Genomic DNA, 21,860 nt, shown 5'->3' with positions numbered 1-21,860 from the left:
TCTCTGCCCCTGCCCTGCTAGCACTCTGTCTCTTAAAAGTGGATAAACATTAGAAAGAAACAAAGAAAGAAAGAAAGAAAAAGAAAGAAAGAAAGAAAGAAAGAAAGAAAGAAAGGAAGAAAGAAAGAGAAAGAAAGAACGAATGAACACTGACTCTGGAGTCAAATATACCACTTACTAGGCACCTTTACCTTCATCAAGTTAATTAATCTGAGTTTCAATTCCCTTATCAGCAGATAAGGATAATATCTACACTGAAAGGTTGTTTTAAGGATTTTGGACAATCTGTATCAATACCTGCCATTGTAGCTGGAACAGACATCAAATAAATGTTTATATATATAAAATATGTTGAATATATGGGTAACATTTAACAGAACAGAAGTATATCTGGTTCTCAAATAATCTATGTATTACTATTGACTATAATTTTTAAGTCAATAGAGTTGCATTATTTAAAAAACAGCACATTATCAGAGAATAATAAAAGCATAATACATGAACTTTAAAAGTAGTCCTCTACTTAGGGGTGCCTGGGGGGCTAAGCATCCAACTCTTGATTTTGGCTCAGGTCATGATGTCAAGGTGGTGAGATAGACCTAGGGTCCAGCTCCCTGCTGGGCATGGAGCCTGCTTAAAATTCTCTCTCTCCCTGTGCCCCTCCTCTACTCTCATGTACTCTTTTTCTCTCAAATAAAAAATAAAAATAAAAATAAATGTAGTCATCTAATAAACCACATCAGTAAGTCCTTTACCATAGTGACACAAATGCTGACCGATATGCTTCCAAGATCCATGATTTCCAAAAAAAAATGTCATGTACTATATAGTCCCTCCATTTCTCCCAAAACCAGCATTCTCTTTTAGATACCATTTCTTTTCTTAATCCTTTATTACTTCACACTTTTCCCCTAGACATCAGGCTACCAACAAGGATGACACCTCCCACCAGACCCCTCTCTGGTCTTAATCTCTTAACAGAAGAGATCCTCCATCCCCAGCTCTCAAACTTAAGGCTAATTCCTTTGAGGACACTGCTTCTCTGGAAGTCACTGTAGTGTACAGCTGTTCATTCACCAATTCTCAAATGTGTACTCTGGGGCCGCTCTCTCAAGTACTCCCACACATCACTTTCAGTTTTTGGAACATTTCTTAACAGTCTTAGGAAGGCCCACACCATCCAGCTAAATCACCTTCCATCTGTTATTACCATTATCTTATGTCCTCTAAGTCACTGGCATCTGACACAGGCTCCCTGTATACTCCAAGTCTACTTGACCCTGGGCATCTTCAACAGTCAAGTCCCTCACCATCACCTCAGTTCAGCATCCAACTCCCAAGAACATAACTTGGACTTTGACATTGCCAGGGCCCATTTGGTTACTATAATATTAAAACTCTAAAATTCCTATCTCTGACCGCTATCCCTAACCATTCTTCACTCTGTCTCTTACTTCATTACACCGTGTTATCTCACCTACATGCAGTCTCTTAACCCCTCCCCTTTCTCTCAATCTGTCTTTCATCTCCTGGCTTTACTTATTACCTTATCTAGTCTATATCTCAAATTCCATCACTTCAACTGCCTTCTTCCAGGCAGCGCATTTCCATCCACTCTTTAACCTTCCACCCAGCAAATTTCAGCCCAGAATCAATCCACTCATCTTTTTCTGTTATTACACACAAGCAGGGGGGATAGATGGGATGAGGTGGCACATAAGCAGGGGGGATAGGTGGGATGAGGTGGTTGGAACAGGACAACAACCATCCAGACTGGTAGAAACACAAACAGCAGATAGCAGAGACGCACTCAAAAATATATGATCTCTACAAACATCTATATTTACCCTTTTCATTGTTTTCTTTCTCAGAAAAAAGTGACCTGTCTCCCAGATAAAGCTACTCTTCTCCATCTATGCTCTAAATTCTATTCCCTAAGTCCCATCAGTTATCTTCACTTTCATAGCTGTAATCTTCACATTCTCTCCACTGGCTACTTCCTTCAGTCTGTCAGTTCCTTTAAAAAGTTTCCCTGAGATCGGAATTCTTCAGGGTCTTCACTCTTCTTCACAGTCTAAAACACTGTTCTCAAGACTAGGCAATTTTGTCCCCAGGGAAATGTGACAATGTCTGGAGGCATTTTTGGTTGTGACAGCTGAAGGAGTACTACTGGCAAATAGCAAGTAGAGGCCAGGGATGCTGCAATGCACAATTCAGCTCCCTAAAACAAAGAATTATCCAGTCTAAAATGTCAACAGTGCCAAAGCTGAGAGACCCTGCTCTAAAAACTACACTTCAGAAAGAGTTGTATACTGTTACTGTCTCCATTTCCTTGTTTTTCAGTGTTATCTGGCTTCCATGCACTCTAACACTTCTTAACACAGCTAATTTTTATCCATCTCCCTGAAGAAGTAGATATTAACCCCTTCTCCTTCCTAAAATCTTCTACTTGAAAAGCAGCAATGAAGACATGAAAGCAAAAAATAAATGAAACAGAAAATAGAGAAAAATAAATGAAACCAAAATATGATGCTTTGAGAAGATCAAGTAAACTAAAAACTTATGTTTACACAAAAACCCGTGTGTAACTCTGTACAGATTTATTCATATTTGCCTAAATCAGGAGGAACCAGGATGTTTTCCGAAGGATGAATGTATAAACTAACTCTGGTACATATATAATGGAATACTTCATAGTGATTAAAAATAACTAGCTATTGATTCATACGATGATATGGATGAATCTTAAATGCATTTTGCAAAGTGAAAAAAACTAGACATAAAGGAAGAGGGAGTGACTACAAAGAGGACTCATGGGAGAATTTTTAAGATGAGGAAATGTTATATGGTAATGGGGTAAAGAATATGTAACTCTATGCATTTGTCAAAACTCAGAGAACTGTACATCACAGAGAATGAACTTTAATGAATGCAGACCTTTTAAAAAACCAACCAGGAGTTTGGGGAGTTCCAGGATAGAATACACACAATGTAAAAAGAATGTACTGTATACAGCATATGCTATAACCTCAAAAAAGTAGCCATAATATAGAAATAACTTTTCCAACTCAACAACAAAAACTCAATTTTATTAAAAAAAAAATTTTTTTTAACATTTATTCATTTTTGAGAGGGAGGCAGAGGGGCAGAGAGAGAGGGAGACACAGCATCCAAAGCAGGCTCCCAGCTCTGAGCTGTCAACACAGAGCCCAATGTGGGGCTTGAACCCATGAACCATGAGATCATGACCTGAGCTGAAGTCGGAAGCTTAACCAACTGAGCCACCCAGGCACCCCAAGACAACTCAATTTTATTTTACTTTACTTTATTTTATTTTATTTTATTTTATTTTATTTTATTTTATTTTATTTTATTTTAACGTTTATTTATTTTTGAGACAGAGAGAGACAGAGCATGAACGGGGGAGGGGCAGAGAGACAGGGAGACACAGAATCGGAAGCAGGCTCCAGGCTCTGAGCCATCAGTCCAGAGCCCGACACAGGGCCTGAACTCACGGACCGCGAGATCGTGACCTGAGTTGAAGTCAGACGCTTAACCGACTGAGCCACCCAAGTGCCCCTCAATTTTATTTTTTTTTAATTTTTTTAATGTTTATTTATTTTCAACAGAGAGAAACAGAGCATCAGTGGGGGAGGGGCAAAGAGAGAAGGAGACACAGAATCCAAAGCAGGCTCCAGGCTCCAAGGTATCAGCACAGAGCCCGACGCGGGGCTCGAACTCACAGACAGCGAGATCATGACCCGAGCCCAAGTAGGACGCTCAACTGACTTAGCTACCCAGGCACCCGGACAACTCAATTTTAAAACAAGATTATTTTTAGGACTTGAATACACATTTCTTCAAAGAAGATATACAAATAGCAGATAAACACACAAAGAGATGCTCAACACCGTAAGTCGCAAGGGAAATGGCAATCAAAACCACAGTGAGAAACCAAAAACAAAAAATAACAAGTATTGGTGAGAATGTGAAAAAACTGGAACTCTTGTACACTGCTAGTGGGAATGTAAAATGGTGCAGCTAGTGTGGAAAACAGTTTGGCAGTTTCCTCAAAAAGTTAAACACAGAGGGGTACCTGTTCAGTTCAGTTCAGTCGGTTAAGCATCAGACTCAGTCAGTTAAGCATCAGACTCAGGACATGATCTCAGGCTCAGGTCATGATCTCACAGTTCGTGAGTTCAAGCCCCGCATCAGGCTCTGTGCTGACAGCTCAGTGCCTGGAACCTGCTTTGGATTCTGTGTCTCCCTCGCTCTCTGCCCCCTTCCCTGCTCCCACACTCTCTCTCAAAAGTAAATAAACATTAAAAAAAAAGTTAAACACAGAATTAATATATGATCCAGCAATTCCACTCTCAGATATATACCCAAGAGAAACGAAAACATGTCCACACACAAACTTAGTCTATCAATGTTTATAGAAGCACTTACAATAGAAAGACCTACACATTGAAAACCATAAAATATTGCAGAGAGAAATTAATAGCAATATATAAAATAATAATAATGATATATAACAAAATAATAAAATAAATGGAGACATTTTATCTATGAGTTGGAAGATTCAATGCTGATGAGGTATCCGTTCTCCCAAAACTGGTCTATAGATTAAACACAATCCGGGGTGCCTGACTGGCTCATTCGGTAGAATATATGACTTTGATCTTGTGATCATGAGTTCAAGTTCCACTTTGAGCATAGAGATTATTTAAAAAAAAAAAAAACCAGATTCAACATAATCCTAATCAAAATTCCAGTAAGTTTTATGTTTATTTATTTATTGGGGGGGGGGGAGGAGGCAGAGAGAGAGAGAGAGACAGAGAGAGAGACAGAGAGACAGAGAATGCAAGCAGGGGAAGAACAGAAAGACAGAAAGACAGAAAGACAGACCGAGACAGAGAACCAAGCAGGCTCCGGGCTCTGAGCTGTCAGCTACTTGACTGCCTGAGCCACTCAGGTGCCCCATAATTTCAGTAGGTTTTTTTAAAAAAAACAGAAATTTGGGCGCCTGGGTGGCTCAGTCGGTTGAGCGTCCGACTTCAGCTCAGGTCACGATCTCACGGTTCGTGAGTTCGAGCCCCGCGTCAGGCTCTGGGCTGATGGCTCAGAGCCTGGAGCCTGCTTCCGATTCTGTGTCTCCCTCTCTCTCTCTGCCCCTCCCCCATTCATGCTCTGTCTCTCTCTGTCTCAAAAATAAATAAACATTAAAAAAATTTTTTTAAAAATAAATAAATAAACAGAAATTGACAAGCTGATTCTAAAATTTACATGGAAAGGCAAAAAGAATTTAGAGTAGTGAAAACAGGGTCGCCAGTGTAGCTCAGTCAGTTAACTGCTGACAGCACAAAGCCTGCTAGGGATTCTCTCTCTCCCCTGCATAACTCTCTTCCTCTCCCTCTTTCTCAAAATAAATAAACAGACAAAACATTAAGAAAACAAACTAAAAAAAAAAAAAACAACCAGAATAGCCAAAACAGTTTGAAAAAGAATGAAGTTGGAAAAGTGATACTGATTTCAAGACTTATTATAGGGGTGCCTGGGTGGCTCAGTCAGTTAAGCGTCTGACTTCAGCTAAGGTCATGATCTCGTGGTGTGTGAGTTCGAGCCCTGCATCAGGCCCTGTGCTGACAGCTTGGAGCCTGGAGCCTGTTTCGGATTCTGTCTCCCTCTTTCTCTGCCCCTCCCAAACTTGTGCGCGCACATGCTCTCGTGCTCTCTCGCTCAAAAATAAACATTTAAAAAAAATTTTTTTAATTATCATACAGGTACAGTTATATCATGATAGTGTAGTATCAATAAAGAACAGACATAGTACAACACAGAACAGAGTTCAAAACTAAAATCACACATATACGGTGAACTTATTTTTGACAAAGGTACAAAGGCAATGCTATGGAGAAAGAATAGCCTTTTCAACAAATGGGGCTGGAAAAATTGGATATCCATATAACAATTGGATATCCAGTAACAAATGAACTTGGGTTCATACCTCACACCACACAGAAAAAAATTAACTGAGGGGTACCTGGGTGGCTCAATCAGTTAAGTGTCCAACTTCAGCTCAGGTCATGATCTCACAGTTTGTGAGTTCGAGCCCTGTGTCAGGTTCTGTGCTGACAGCTCGGAGCCTACTTCAGATTCTGTGTCTCCCTCTCTCTCTGCCTCTCCTCCACTCATGCATGCTCGCTCGCTCGCTCTCTCTCTCTCTCTCTCTCTCCCTCCCCTTCTCTCTCTCAAAAATAAAAATAAACATTAAGAAAAAAAGAAAAGAAAAAAATTAACTAAAAATAGATCACAGACCTAAATGTAAAATCCCAAGCTATAAAATCTCCAAAAGAAAACCTAGGAGAAAATCTTTGTGAACTTAGGTTACACAAAGATTTCTCAGATATAACATCAAAAGCACAATCCATAAAAGAACAAATTGATAAACTTCATCAAAACTAAAAACTTCTACAAAAAACCATTAGTGAAAAGACAAGACATACATTGGGAGAAACTCTTTGCAAACATCTATCTGATAAAGGACTGATGTCTAAAAACAGTAAAGAACTCTTAAAAATTAAACAATAAGAAAACAATCTAATATATATATATTTATTTATTTATTTTATTTATTTATTTTTGAAAACAACCTAATTTTTAAAGAGGCAAAGACATGAATGGACACGACCAAAAATGATATACAGATGATTAAAAAATGCTTAATAGTATTAGTCATTAGGGAAATATAAATTAAAATCATAATGAAAAAACACTACACACCCATCAGCAGCTAAAATAAAAAATTGTGATAATACCAAATGCTGCCTAAGATTATAAGAAACTGGGTAATCTGTGCACTGCTGGTGGGAATATAAAATTTTGGCAGTTTCTTATAAAACTAAACTCACATGTTGGAGGTTGGGAGGCAACTGTACTTTTGTGCTTTTACACAACAGAAATGAAAACTTCAAACAAAAACCTGTATATAAGTAATGTTCACAGCAACTTTATTCATAATAGCCAATAACAGGAAATAACCAAGTGTCCTTCAATGGGTAAAAGGTTAAACAAACTGTAATACATCCCTTTCATAAAATACTTGTCAGTAATTAAAAGGAACAAACAATATAGACAACAACTTGGAAGGATCACCTGAGAATTATACTGAATGATGAAAGCCAAACTCAAAAGGTTAAATACTGTATGACTCAATTTATATAACATTTACTTGAAACAAAATTATGGAGATGGAGAATAGATTAGTGGTTGCCAGGAATCAGATACTGGGGCGGGGAGGAAGGAGGGAAGTAGGCGTGGTTATAAAGGGGTGAAATGGAACTTTGTGGTAATGGAACAGTTCTGTATCTTGATTATGGTGGTGGTTACATGAATCTACACATGATAAAATCACACAGAATTACACATACAAATACAAACACACACACACACACACACACACACACGAATGAATGCATGTAAAACTAGTGACATCTGAGTAAGTTTGGTGGATTGTATCAACGTCATTTTCCTGGTCTTGATATTATACTGTAGTTATGCAAAATGTTATCATTGGGGAAAACTAAGTGAAGGACTCTCAGAACCTCCCTCTCCTTACATATATTTTTTGCAACTTTCTGTGAATCTATAATTACTTCAAAATTCAAGGTTTTTTTTTTAAGTTTATTTTTTTTTAATTTTTTTTTTTAACGTTTTATTTATTTTTGAGACAGAGAGAGACAGAGCATGAACGGGGGAGGGGCAGAGAGAGAGGGAGACACAGAATCGGAAGCAGGCTCCAGGCTCTGAGCCATCAGCCCAGAGCCCGACGCGGGGCTCGAACTCACGGACCGCGAGATCGTGACCTGAGCTGAAGTCGGCCGCTTAACCGACTGAGCCACCCAGGCGCCCCTAAGTTTATTTATTTTGAGAGAGAGAGAAAGAGAGAGAGAATCCCAAGCATGCGCCGCACTGTCAGTGCAGAGCCCAATGTGGGGCCCGAACCCATGAACCACGCAAGACCTGAGCAGAAATCAACAGCTGGATGCTTAACTGACTGAGCCACCCAGGTGCCCCCAAGGTTTTTTTAAATAGGCAAAAAACCTGAATAGACACTTGATGAAAAAAGATATACAGATGGTGAAAAAAAAGCACATAAAAAGATGCTCAACAGCAGTAGTCCTTAGGAAAATATAAAATAAAACCACAAGGAGATACTACTACATACCTATTAGAATGCCTAAAATTAAAACGACTGACAATACCAAATGCTGGTGAGGATGTACAAATGTACATTTCCACTAACAGGAATGTAAAATGATACATCCACTTTTGAAGTGGAAACAGTTTGACAGTTTCTCATAAAGTTAAACTTACACCTATCATACGATCCAACCATTCTGTTCCTAAGTATTTATCCAAGAGTAAAGGAAATATGTGTTCACATAAATACTTATACATGAATGTTCACAGCAGCTTTATTTGTAATAGCCAATAGCTGGAAACAATCCAAAAGTACATCAAGAGGTGAATGGATAAACAACTGTGGTATATGCACATACAATGGAACTACTTTCCAATAAAAACGACCTGATATACTCTTTAATATGAAAGAATCTCAAAATAACAATGCCCAATAAAAGAAGTCAGACCAAGAAAAAAAGTACATACTCCATGATTTCATTTACATGTTTTCTATAGTGACTTCAGTGGTTATCTGGGTAAAGAGGAAAGGTGAGTGGGAGGGAATGACCACTAGTGGGACACAAGGAAACTTTTGGGGGTAACGGATATATTCACTATCTTGAATGTGGGAAAAGTTTCATAGATACACGTGTCAAAACTTATCAGACTGTACACTTTAAATAAGTATTACAGGAGATCAGAATATACCACCCCAAATATGTCACTTTGGCGTAAGGATTATTTGAGCTGAAGGCAATTAAAAAACACCAAGCACAGGAACAACTCTGCCCTCTCCCTTTCTGCCTAAACGCAGGGCATAAATTTTCCTTCACCAAGGTGATATAAATTTCCATTTGTAAGTGTTCCTCCTCTTCAGTACCAGGAAGAGAAGCACTCTTATCTGCTTAACAAATCTTACTAAACAACCCTTATTTATCATACATTTCCCAATCGCCTTCCCTCAACTAACACCACCACGCCCGGAAGCCCAAACCCCCTTTTTACTTTGTCTAGTCTCTTCTCCACCATTTATCACCCAGGTAAAATGGTATATAAGCCTCACAGACTTTTCATAATGCCTAGCACATTTTATTAAATGGAATCACCTTTCCCTCTCTCCACCTCCAAATCTGCTTCTTTCCCTACCACAACTGACCTGAACTAGAAAAGCAGAAATAATCTAGCTTCCTTCCTCTCCTTATTCAATGGATACCAGGTCCTACTGATTTATTTCCCCTAAATCTATTTCAGTTTTATTTCCACCTTGCCATCTCTACTCCCTTGCCCTTAACTATTTCTCAGATACATTTGCTGCCCCCACCCACCCCACTCTCCCTTGATTCCTGCCTTAATCCATGATCCAATGTAGCCCAGTGATCTAAGCCACAGATTTGGCATTCCTACCCAGTTTCAAATCCTTCAGTGGCTCCCTGCTATCTTCATTCTCATATCCAAACTCTTCATTATGGCATACAAGGCTCTCCTTCTCAGACCAAATCTGGATACTATAGACTGATCTTCAACCTTTCCAAATTAAAGGACTCTCTCTCTAACTTGGGTCTCTGGATCTGGTCATCAATGAACCTGAAATATACTTGCCTCCTTTATCTATCTATAAAACTCATTCTACTGGATTCAGCTCAATGTAACCTCTTCACTGACCTCTCAAAGTTAAGCTCTTTCTCATTTATGCTTTTAGAGGACCTTCTCTGTACCTGTATTATATAGATATTGTTGTGTTCATTTACATGTCTGCTCCAATAAACCGAACCATATTCAAACATAATATTGATATAATAAATTTCGTTAAAAGATTGAATGATTTTGTACATTTACTCAGCTAATGGTTTTAAGGTCCCCTCCCTCTCAGTTACTCTAAAATCTTATATAATGTTCCTGTCTGGTTTCTACTTTCTCTTCCCAGTGCACATCCTTCTATTTTACCACTTAACAAATGCTAGGTTCCTTTCAGACTAGTCTTAAAGACAAAGAGTGAAATAAAACATTTAACCTATGCAATTTTGAAAAATCAGGATTGGTTTAACTAGGTGACTGTCTTTATGCTTCTGTATGTCCGCACAGCCACCCAATTCCACTTGAACAGAAGGAACATGAATTTGCTGTCCCACATATCCCACTTATCAGACACCAAGCCACCAAAACCTACTAGCCATAACTCATTCTTTCTCTGCATTTATAGGAGTTTCCATGTCCACCCCAAGAACTTTGACAAAGCAAGAAAAAAAGCATGTGCCAGAAAAAGTAACTGCACAGTAAAAGTTGCATTTACATTTTAAAGTTCTTCAACTGCTAGGGGCACCTGGGTGGCTTAGTCAGTTGAGCATCCGACTTCGGCTCAGGTCATGGTCTCACCGTTAGTGGGTTCAAGCCCCGCATTAGGCTCTGTGCTGACAGATCAAAGCCTGGCACCTGCTTTGGATTCTGTTCCCCCGCTCGCTCTCTCTCTCTCTGCCCTTCCCTTGCTTGTGCTTGGTCATTCTCTCTCTCTCTCTCTCAAAAATAAACATTTAAAATAATAATAATAAAGTTCTTCAACTGCTAACAAAGTGCAGAGTATTCTTTTGGTTGATCCTCCCTTCCCCCTTCATTTTCCCCTTCCTCCTTAATATCTGTTCTTCCATGCATCCACTCCTCTCTCATGTACCCTGCGCTTCAGGGGAAGTCAACCAGGCCAAGGGATGGGCCTGGTTGGCTAAGAATAATTCTCTCGGTCTTTACCAGTGACTAATTTAGGAAAGGGAATGTAACCCAATTTTGGTCAATGAAATGAGAGGTTAAGTTTGCTGTAGGCTTCTGGAACAGTCCTTCCTCGCTCTTAGAAAGATTCCACGGGTTTATGTCTGTTTCCCCTACCAAATATATTTTGTTTATATGTAAACTAGTATTTAAAGTATTACTATTTCTTTCAAATAGTGATCAAATTATAAAAGTCAACAAAGTTTCAAAACAGTGATCAGTCAACATTTACTAAGTAATGTAACAAAAAGGCTTTCTTGCCTTTGCTCTGAAAAGTAGAGTTCTGGTAAAGCTCAGAGACAATTGGGTGCGTGTAAAAACAAACAGGTAGTAGACAAAAACAAGCCCAAAAGGCAGTGCTGATCCTGAGAGATAAGAGTAAGTGACAGATGGCAAACTGACCAAAATATCAAGGAAAAAAATGTGAATCAGTGTTAGTGGCTATAGAAGGTACATCAGTTTTTATTTAGGTTCTAAATTCAACCAAAAAAAAAAAAAAATAGTATGTACATATCTTTTGGAACACATGAAAGCAAAATTCAAACTTAAAACAAACAACCAAAAAAAAACTGCCCTGGGGCACCTGGGTGGCTCCCTCGGTTAAGCATCTGTCTGACTTCAGTTCAGGTCATGATCTCACCGTCAGTGGGTTTGAGCCCCATGTAGGGCTCTGTGCTGACAGCTCCGGGCCAGGAGTCTGTGTCTCCCTCTCTCTCTGCCCCTCCCCCGCTCACGCTCTGTCTCTCTCTCTCTCTTTCCTCAAAAATAAATGTTAAAAAAATTTTTTTTTTAAATTTTTAAAGCAACAACAAAAAAAAACTGCCCTAACTAGTAATTTCACATTTTTTAAATTCTGAACTTTTCCCTCATTTCAGTTTAGAGCAATTCTGATGACTAATCGAAAAATGCTTTACATTTTAAATCATAAGCGCAAAATAGCCTGTAAAGGTCACAAATCAGACCCTAATCAGGACAACACGGGAGGGAGTTGCCAAAGAGAAAGGCCAAATCCTCATTACTTGAAAACCTAGAACAACATGACCTCTTGACCTCCAGGTCTGCAAGGAAGCAAAGAAAAGAGGCCTAACGGCTAAATTTGGGCCTAGCACAGTTAGCTGTGCAGTACCTTCTATTGATCTGGCTGTAATGCTATACCATTTTTCTAGAGCAGGCAGGAGTAGAAGCATCATCTCTCAAGCAGCCATTCTGAGCCAAAAGCAGAAAATCTAGTCACAAGAACACATATGTAACTTGTAAGCCCTGTTTCACCATGAGTCTTGGTTTCATCAAATGAAAAACTGACTATTTCTGTACTTCAGCTCTGAGAGGTGAGAGGCATAGGAGAAAGAGCCGAGGGAGGGGCGAGGGGGGGGGGGGAGGAGGGAGAAAAAAAAGGGTTCAAATGCCAAATCTTCCACTATCTAAATGCTCAAATCTGGCATTTCTGTTTCCTCAGGTATAAAACGGAAGTAACACACACCTCTTCAGATTATCCTAAGACTTAGAAATAATGTACATAAAAATATCTTGCATACAACAGGTACTCAATTAAATTAAGTACTTACCTAATAGAACACTAACAAAATAGGAACAGTTACCAAAATGATCAAAATTATAAGCCGTGCAAAAACAACTCTATAATTTTCAAGCAGAAATCAAGCAATTTACTAGACAAGAATGAAGGAATAGGAGTCAGGTCCTCAGATCTTCCTTTTAGAAACTGTTTAAATAACCCTGGACAAGTAAACTTAAACCTCAGTTTCCTCTCTTATAAAACGAAAGGACTGAATTAGCCTAAAACTATCCTGTGCTTTTTAAGCAGTGTCACACAACCAGCAACAAACAGGAATCTAGAACTTAGACCTAGCTCAGCACTACCTCAAAATAATATTTTTAGAGTGACTCAAAAGAGAAAGGCACATGGATGGCAGAGGCAATTCAGATAAATGGGTTCAGGGAAAGATTTCACACTGGGACTTAAAAGAGATGAATAAAATTAAAGATGACAAACTTGTTATTAACATACAGAGTGAGGGATATAAAACAGGTAGAGCATAATGAAAAAGACCAGTGTGGAAGCAGGTTATAGATGCAAGCAAGGAGCAGGAATCAAAGATGCCCTTAGCTGCGACTTTCAAAACAGATTTTGGAGGAATAAAATATGAAGAGAAAATTTCATGAATCCAAACGTCATTTTTATTGAACAGCCTCTACTGAAAGGAGATGAAAACTATAAAGAATTTAATAGAAAAATATCAAGCTTCTTTGAAACTCTTATGTTGCAATAAAAAATGAAAAAGTAGCATTTAGATGAAACTTTATTTTCCCCAAAGGGTTTTCTTTTATAAAGGACAAGTTTATTACTTCTATTCCTTTAGTATCCAATATGATCTCACAAATGGCAAGATGTAAGACATAAATTTCGGATCCTGTTTGCTCTGAAATGTTCACAAATCAGAAGATTTTATATGTCAATTATTTTTGTGAGTTAATCTCTATCAATTATATAGTAAACTTAAAAATCTAGTCTTAAAATTAAGACCAAGTTCAGTAGTTTAATTTCATCATAAATCTAAAAGTTCAAGGAAAGTGACAGTACTTAATAAATATTAGACTGATAGATACAAGCAATATGATCAAACATTAACATTTTAAAAAACAATTTCAGGCCCTTAAATTACCAAACAATAAGTGAATTATTCTGAGCCCACAGTTAGAAAACATTTTAAAAATTAAAAAATACCTATTTAAAAAAAAAAATTTTTTTAACGTTTATTTATTTTTGAGACAGAGAGAGAGCGAGCATGAACGGGGGAGGGTCAGAGAGAGAAGGAGACACAGAATCCGAAACAGGCTCCAGGCTCTGAGCAGTCAGCACAGAGCCCGACGCAGGGCTCGAACTCACGGACCGCGAGATCATGACCTGAGCCGAAGTCGGCCGCTTAACCGACTGAGCCACCCAGGCGCCCCAAAAAATACCTATTTAAAAGCATACCATAAGATCCATTCACCTCCTATTTATGTATACTAACTCACTTCACCATCCTACTACTAATTAAAGAGTGAAATAAGTTTTGTAAATCAGATATACCACAACTAATTTTTATCCTATTTATTTGTTAAACCAGTTTTTTAAAAAATTACACGCAACACCAAATCTCACTAACTTCACAATGCTATTTTAAAACACTTTTCCTGGGGTGCCTGGAGGGCACAGTCAGTGAAGTGTCCAACCCTTGATCTTGATCTAGGCTCAAGTCATGATCTCACCGTACGTGAGTTCAAGCCCCACATCGGGCTGTGTTGATGGCACAGAGTCTGCTTGGGATTCTTTCTCTCCTTCTTTCTGCCCTTCACCTGCTTGTGCACGTGTATCTCTCTCTCTCAAAATAAACTAAAAAAAAAGAAATTTTTTTTTTTTTTTTTTTACTATCCTAACCTAGAACTTTAAAAACTTGAAGAGTTTCTGAATGCCATTTTTTAAACTTTCTATCATGGAAATTTAAAAACATACACAAAAATACAAAGACTATTACAACAAACTCCCATATACCCATCATCTAGCTTCAACAATTTTTTAAGTTTATTAGATTTTTTAGGTAATCTCTACACCCAACATGGGGCTCAGACTCACAACCCCAAGGTCAAGAGTCAAATGCTCTTCTGACTGAGCCAGCCAGGCACCCCTAGCTAGCTTCAACACAACTTTTGAATGTCATTTTTTTCCTGTCATTTTTATTTAACAACCTTTTTTACTTCAAAGCAATACCAAAAAATATTTACATTTAAGTACAACTCACAAACTGTCCATTAAAGTGTTCTGGCCAACGATTACCTTGATAGGAAAAAATGCTTTCAGAAATATTTTTCAGGGGCGCATGGGTGGCTCGTCAGTTAAGCATCCAACTCTTGATTTGGCTCAGATCATGATGTCATGGTTAGTGATATCAAGCCCCGAGTTGGACTCTACACTGATAGCCTTGAGCCTGCTTGGGATTCTCTCTCTCTCCCTCTCTCTGCCCCTCCCCCTCTCAAAATAAATAAACATTATAAAAAATAAATAAACATTTAAAAAGAAGTATTTTTCAATGATATAAATTAACATCACCAGAAGTTATTAATATTAATCTCAAAGCTCATACAATCCTAATTTCTAATTAAAATAAACAGCAAAGATGATAAAAATTTAACACAAAATTCAGAACTATAAATATTATTTTAAAATACTAAAAACAGTTATTTAAGACATTTTAGGGGCGCCTGGGTGGCTCAGTCGGTTAAGCGTCCGACTTCAGCTCAGGTCACGATCTTGTGGTCCGTGAGTTCAAGCCCCATGTCGGGCTCTGGGCTGATGGCTCAGAGCCTGGAGCCTGCTTCCGATTCTGTGTCTCCCTCTCTCTCTGCCCCTCCCCCGTTCATGCTCTATCTCTCTCTGTCTCAAAAATAAATAAAAGACATTAAAAAAATTTTTTTTAATAAATAAATAAAACATTTTAAAAAATTTAAACTCTCACCTGCTTTTGTAATGTAAGACATACTGAAACTTTACATTTTGGGGTTAAATGGGGCTTCAAAGTTACTTCTCCGGTGTACCTGGGATTTTCTAGCTTTCACAGACATGTAGTTCCCTTACACACAGGAATACCAACATGATAACCAGAACTGTCCCAATGATTAAATTTCAGCTAGCAATTCAAAGAAAGTTCATAGCCAACACTATTTACTTATTTATTTGTTTCTTTTTAGGTTTTTTTTTTTTTTTAAGTTTATTTATTTTGAGAGAGAGAAAGAGAGCAAGTGTGGGAGGGGCAGGGAAAGAGAGGGAGAGAGAGAATTACAAGCAGCCTCTGCACTGTCAGCACAGAGCACGATATGGGGCTCGAACTCACAAAGCATGAGATCATAACCTGAGCCAAAACCAAGAGTCAGAAGCTTAACCGACTGAGCCACCCACGTGCCCCTAAACCACACTACTTAAATCTTTCAGGTCCAATTGTTCTTCTCTTCTAAAGTGTACCAAGCAGGTGAGAGTCATGCAATACAATTATATAAATATTACCAGAAATGCTAAAATATATGCAGATTCACACTATGTTTAAAGTTAAACGCATGGCTCTTTAAAAAGCTTACTCCTGTTTGTGACTCTGCTAAGCCTCCAAGAACAAACTCACTCCTCTTAAATTCCACTGTTACTTGAACCTCAGACGGCATGCCTGGGCAAATTTGATGACTTGGATTTTGTTTTAGAAGCCAGGCTTACTGCCAACTCGGTTGTGTCTACTCCCCTGACCCACCAGGACAGCTTTAGACAACACCTCCCTTATTTATGTTACTGCTGTGAGCAAACTACAGCTTACTATCAAATGTGACTCAACCTACTCAGGTTTCCTATCTCTTAAGAGTAATGCGACTGACTTCACAGTATTATGGCTTCCTCAACCCCACCTCTTATTTAAAATAAAACATCACCATCATCATCTACCATCATTATCACCATCACCAACTACTCAATACTAATAAGGAAAGTAAAGGATGCATTAAACTTCATCATCAGTAACACAACTGCATATTTTCTCTTAATAGGTATCCATTTTTATATATCAGTATTTTATTATTTTCTCTGAAATGTCCTTGTGATCACATCTCATTGAAAAAGTAAATAAAGAGCAAAACTCAAAAGCAGGACTTGGGATTTGCCCTCAATAAAAATATATACAATTACTGGCAAAGTTTACTGGTTGCCCCAGAAAAGGCAAGTCATAATAGTAAGTTGATTCTACAACTTACACTAAATTAATAACTTAAATGACTTTAAATGCCTAAGATACAGGCCTTACAAAACTCCTACAATTTCTTGACCATGTATGTAATACTCAATTGTTATATTAGGTAATATAACTACTACAGTATTACCTCTACGAATAGTTTAGAATATATTCCAAAATATCCCTTTTGTATTGGCAAACGGAAAACCTAACAAAGTGCAGGTATAGCAATGCTCTTCCATTTTTGAAGTTTCAACACAACATGTGACATTGAAATTTTTTTTCTTCAATTTTCCCCATATTCACTCAACTACATTTATTCATTAACCTCCATCACAAAATTCTGCTAATGCCCCCAGGAACATCTACCCTTATCAGGGAAAGTGTCAAACAGAATATTAAGTTATTCTTCCAACTGAAATGCTGAAATGTTTATCAGTGATGCAATCACCAAATACATATTCTCACTTACATTCAAGACTAAAGAAAAAGCTGACCTATGGTATGAAAGTAAGGCTCACCAGTAAACATCTCCTCTATACACTACCTAACGTGCTGTACAAACATACCATTAAATTTCTACAGGAAACCAGAGAAGTAACTTCCCTTTTTTCATACTGATTTAAATATCCAATTATACTTAGTATGGGTAGCAAATCTACCAACTTTCACACCATACTGAGTAACAATTTGATTCAAGACACTAGAAAAATATAAAAGCTAGTGGCCTTCAGCACTTTTATTTAGTAAGATATGACAAATGAGGTTAACAAAAAGAATAAAAGATAAAATACAAAAGTCTATGACAAATATTTCAACTTACCTAAGTAAGGTTTAAATAACTGGATCTCCTATCTGCCCCTATTCTCTCTCAGTGTTTTAGTTTAGCATAGGGAAAAGGGTCTAGGGAAGAAGAGGAAATAAAAAATAACCTATCATCAGGGATGTGTGTGTGTGTGTGTGTGTGTGTGTTAAGAAATGTTAACTACCAGCACTTAATGAGTACTACTGGACCAAGAACTGTGCTAAGAGCTTTAAATACATCATCTCATTTAACATGGATAAAACAAACACTTTAAAAATTATCAATAGGGGCACCTGGGTGGCTCAGTAGATTAAGTGTCCGACTTCAGGTCACGATCTTGCAGTTCCAGAGTTCAAACCCCACACTGGGCTCTGTGCTGACAGCTCAGAGCCTGGAGCCTGCTTCAGATTCTGTCTCCCTCTCTCTCTACCCCTCCCCCACTCATGCTCTGTCTCTCTCAAAAATAGACATTAAAAAAATAAAATAAAATAAAGACTATGACAATCATCTAGGAAAAGTTCCTCAACTTTATATGGGAAAAAAGTTGTGTACTGAAGTGCTATCTGATGAAATTACACTTCCTATCCTAAAGCAAATTTCTTATAAAAATACATATTGTATCCACGATATTTCTCCCTCTTAAAAAAGCAACATTAGGAAAGATATTATGCAGTCAGTATACAGCACACACTCCTCCCAGTGACTCTCATTCAGGACTAGAGAGTCAGTATTTAACAACGAACCAAACCCTGAGAGTGAAACTTTGAATGTGAAAAATTATGACATCAAACTAAATTAGAGATATACAAATAATAAATAAATAAATACATAAAGCATGAGAGGCTGCCCTTTATAATGGCAAATAATGCTAGTGAAATACATGAAACACTTATCAATTTAAAATTCTCTATTTACTATTGAAGTATGTCTTCATTTTGAAGCTAGGTTATTAAGAAAAAACTTAAAATAGTTAGATTCATTTATATATATATACATATATATATGTACATATATATATATGTACATATATATATATGTATATATATATATGTATATATATATATTAATGTTTATTTTTGAGAGAGAGAGAGACAGAGCACAAGCAGGGGAGGGGCAGAGAGAGAGGGAGACAAGAATCCAAAGCAGGGTCCAGGTTCACCTGTCAGCACAGAACCTGATGTAAGGCTCAAACTTGGAAATGTTGAGATCATGACCTGAGTCGAAGTTGGATGCTTACCATCTGAGCCACCCAGGCGCCTCTGATTCATTTTTAACTGAAAAATTAAAACTAGCACTGACCTCATATTAAAAAAGAGAGAGAGAGAGAGAGAGAGAGAAAGAAAAAGGCTAAGGACTCCAGGGTCTTAATCTCTCTCTTCTCTCTCTCTCTGCTCTCTCTCTCTTCTCTCTCTCTCTGCCCCTACCCCCTTGCTCTCTCTCTCAAAACTAAACAAGCATTTTTTTTTAAAAAGTCAATCATAAATGTATCCAACATTATCAAGTATCAAATCATCTAATGTGTACTTTTAACAAGCTTGCTCTTAGGACATTTACTAATTCGGCCCCTTAGCTTGTCCTCAGTTCCCGTCCATTATCCTCTCCACCAAATATTTTTCAAAAGTCTTCTGTATGGAAAGTTAGAGGTGATACAAGGACTCTTACACCCTCAGACAGATGGAAAACCTGCTGCCAAAATTACCAAGATCTACTGTCTTATGGAACTGACTGATAAAAGCCAAAGAATTGAAACAAGTCTCATTAACTTCCTCTACCACAAAAAAAAAAAAAAGTGAGCAATGACTCAAAACTTAAGAAGGAGTATTTATTAATTCAACAAATACTGGGTGCCCACTCTTATGATAAAGGCACTGTGCTAGGCACCAATCATATAACTATGAACAAGATACAGACACTATCCCTGCCTTCATGGAACTTTCAATCCAGTGAGGAAAAGAATCCAAAAACAAGTAAACACACTGATATAACCCAACATTGATCTGAATTCTACCAAGCAATTTTATTCTCATGGCCCACAGTACTGCATATTATCATCCTAAAAGCATGTCAGTTAATCCACTTAGTTCCTTCAAACTACACACTCTAATTATGCTTATTAAAATGAAAACGTGGGGCTCCTGGATGGCTCAGTTGGTTAAGCAAATGACTCTTGATTTCAGCTCAGGTCATGATCTCCTGGTTCAAGAGTTCGAGTTTCGTGTCAGGCTCCACGCTAATAGTGTGGAGCCTGCTTGGGATTCTCCCTCCCTCTCTCTCTCTCTCTCTCCCGCTACCCTCCCCCTTTCTAAAGATAAATAAGTAAATTAAGAATAAATTTGGGGGCGCCTGGGTGGCTCAATCGGTTGAATGTCCGACTTCAGCTCAGGTCATGATCTCATAGTTCGTGAGTCCGAGCCCTGAGTCAGGCTCTGAGCTGTCAGCACAGAGTCTGACTCAGGGCACGAACTCGTGAACTACTGACAGCTCAGAGCCTGGAGCCTGCTTCAGATTCTGTGTCTCCCTCTCTCTCTGCTCCTCCCCTGCTCACACGCTGTCTCTCTCTCAAAAATAAATAAAGATTAAAAAAAATTTTTTTAAGAATAAATTTTAAAAAATAAAATAAAATGAAAACTAATTTTGCAAACAAGTAGTTTTGAATATACAAAACATCCTGCCCAGCAGAATTTTTAACTTAGCTGCTACGTGTTAAAAGCAGCACTAGTCAAGATAACCGAAGGATAGAAACAGCCCAAATGCCCATCAATGGATGAATGGATAAAATGAGGTATATATAAAATATTCAGCCATAAAAAGGAATGAAGTACTGCTGTATTCTACAACATGCATGACCCATGAAATACCATGCTAAGTGAAAGAAGCCAGACACAAAAGCCCACATTTGTATGATTCCATTTGCATGAAATATCCAGAATTGGTAAATCCATACAAACAAATCCCATATTAGGGACTGGGAAGCCAGGACTAGGAAGGGACAAGGGAGAATGAGGAGCAACTACTTAAATAGGTTTGGGATTTCCTTCAGGAGTGATGGAAATGTTTTGGAACCTGATAGAAGTGGTTGCACAACACTGTCAATGCACTAAATGTCACTGAATTGCTCACTTTAAAATGGTTATGTCATGTATATTTCATCTTAATTTGAAGAAGAAAGAACACTTAAAAACAGCTGCCATAATATTTTAAAGTGGACTTTTTGTCAAATGAAACTATTCAAGTTTAAATTTGGGAATTTCAGTTACAAGTCAAGTTTCAAACCTTAACACCTACTAGACCCATTTTAATACCAAAATGGTTTGGAGAGTTTCATGGCAAAAATAATCTCTTAAAAAGCTGTTTTCATAGCTTTAAATGCTGTCCAATACTTTGGATGTACATACAATTCCTACTTACATGAGAATACTACTTTATTGATCATGAATTTGCTTTACAGCATGCTCTAATCACATTTGTCCTCAGTAAAAGTTTGCAGACATCAACTATTTATTTTCTTATAATAAAAATACTCATTAAAACAAGTTGTTTTTACTTTGTTAAATCTCAATAACCTAAACACATAATTCAGTGCCACTACTCTCCACACATGTCACTTTCCCATTTGTGCCTATGTTATAACACACACCACCATTCAGTCTGCCTGGAAGCAGAATTACTTGGGTTATATGTCCCTCTCCCATTTCCCAAGCTCCTTGAGGGCCCTTCAGTCCTTTTTTGCACCCATCATAACACTACAAAGTGCCTAACAGTATCTTCAACATACAAGGTGCTCAAGTAATGTCAGTGGAATTGAAATAAATGTATTTTGCTGAAATAATTATGCTAAAAAGACAACATATGAAGACTAAAAGGACTAATAAGACAATACCGTCCAGAGAATCCTTAAGCCTCACGTTTAGGCATGTTTTTCATTGCAACTCAACTGAACAGTCTACTGAACATCAATATGATCATGAAGTAACTCAACTAATACCCAGAAAGAATAAGGATTAATCCTATCCATCTCTTTTGAAGTTCGTCTACATATGAAATAGGGAAACTGAACTTAATGAACCACAGTATTCCAAACCAGGTCACAGGAGAGCTCTAAGTCCCCAGCCATCCTGTTTCTATTTCCTGATTGGTCTGACCTCCAAGCATTACGGTGTTCAACCTTCCCAATTCACGACCTCCTTTAAAACATCTTCTGAGGTGGGCTTTTAATTAAAATAAAAACTGACTCCCAGAACTTTCTAGAATTATGAACAGGGCACCCCACTTTTCTTAATCTTTCAAAACACTCTGCTCAAGAAATGTAGTTTTCAGAAAAGACCCGTTATAGTTACACTTCGAATTAA

General features: G+C 37.8%; 1 protein-coding gene across 3 annotated transcripts in view; it reads right to left on the bottom strand.

Moving 5' to 3' along the window:
• The window catches only part of NFATC3 (nuclear factor of activated T cells 3), a 136,584-nt gene that overhangs the window by 113,151 nt on the left and 1,573 nt on the right, over positions 1 to 21,860 (bottom strand). The window lies entirely within an intron of this gene.

Source organism: Panthera leo, chromosome E2, assembly GCF_018350215.1.
Source record: "Panthera leo isolate Ple1 chromosome E2, P.leo_Ple1_pat1.1, whole genome shotgun sequence".
Lineage (NCBI taxonomy): Eukaryota > Metazoa > Chordata > Mammalia > Carnivora > Felidae > Panthera > Panthera leo.
Note: the sequence above shows the minus strand (reverse complement) of the source record. Positions and strands in the feature narration are given on the sequence as shown.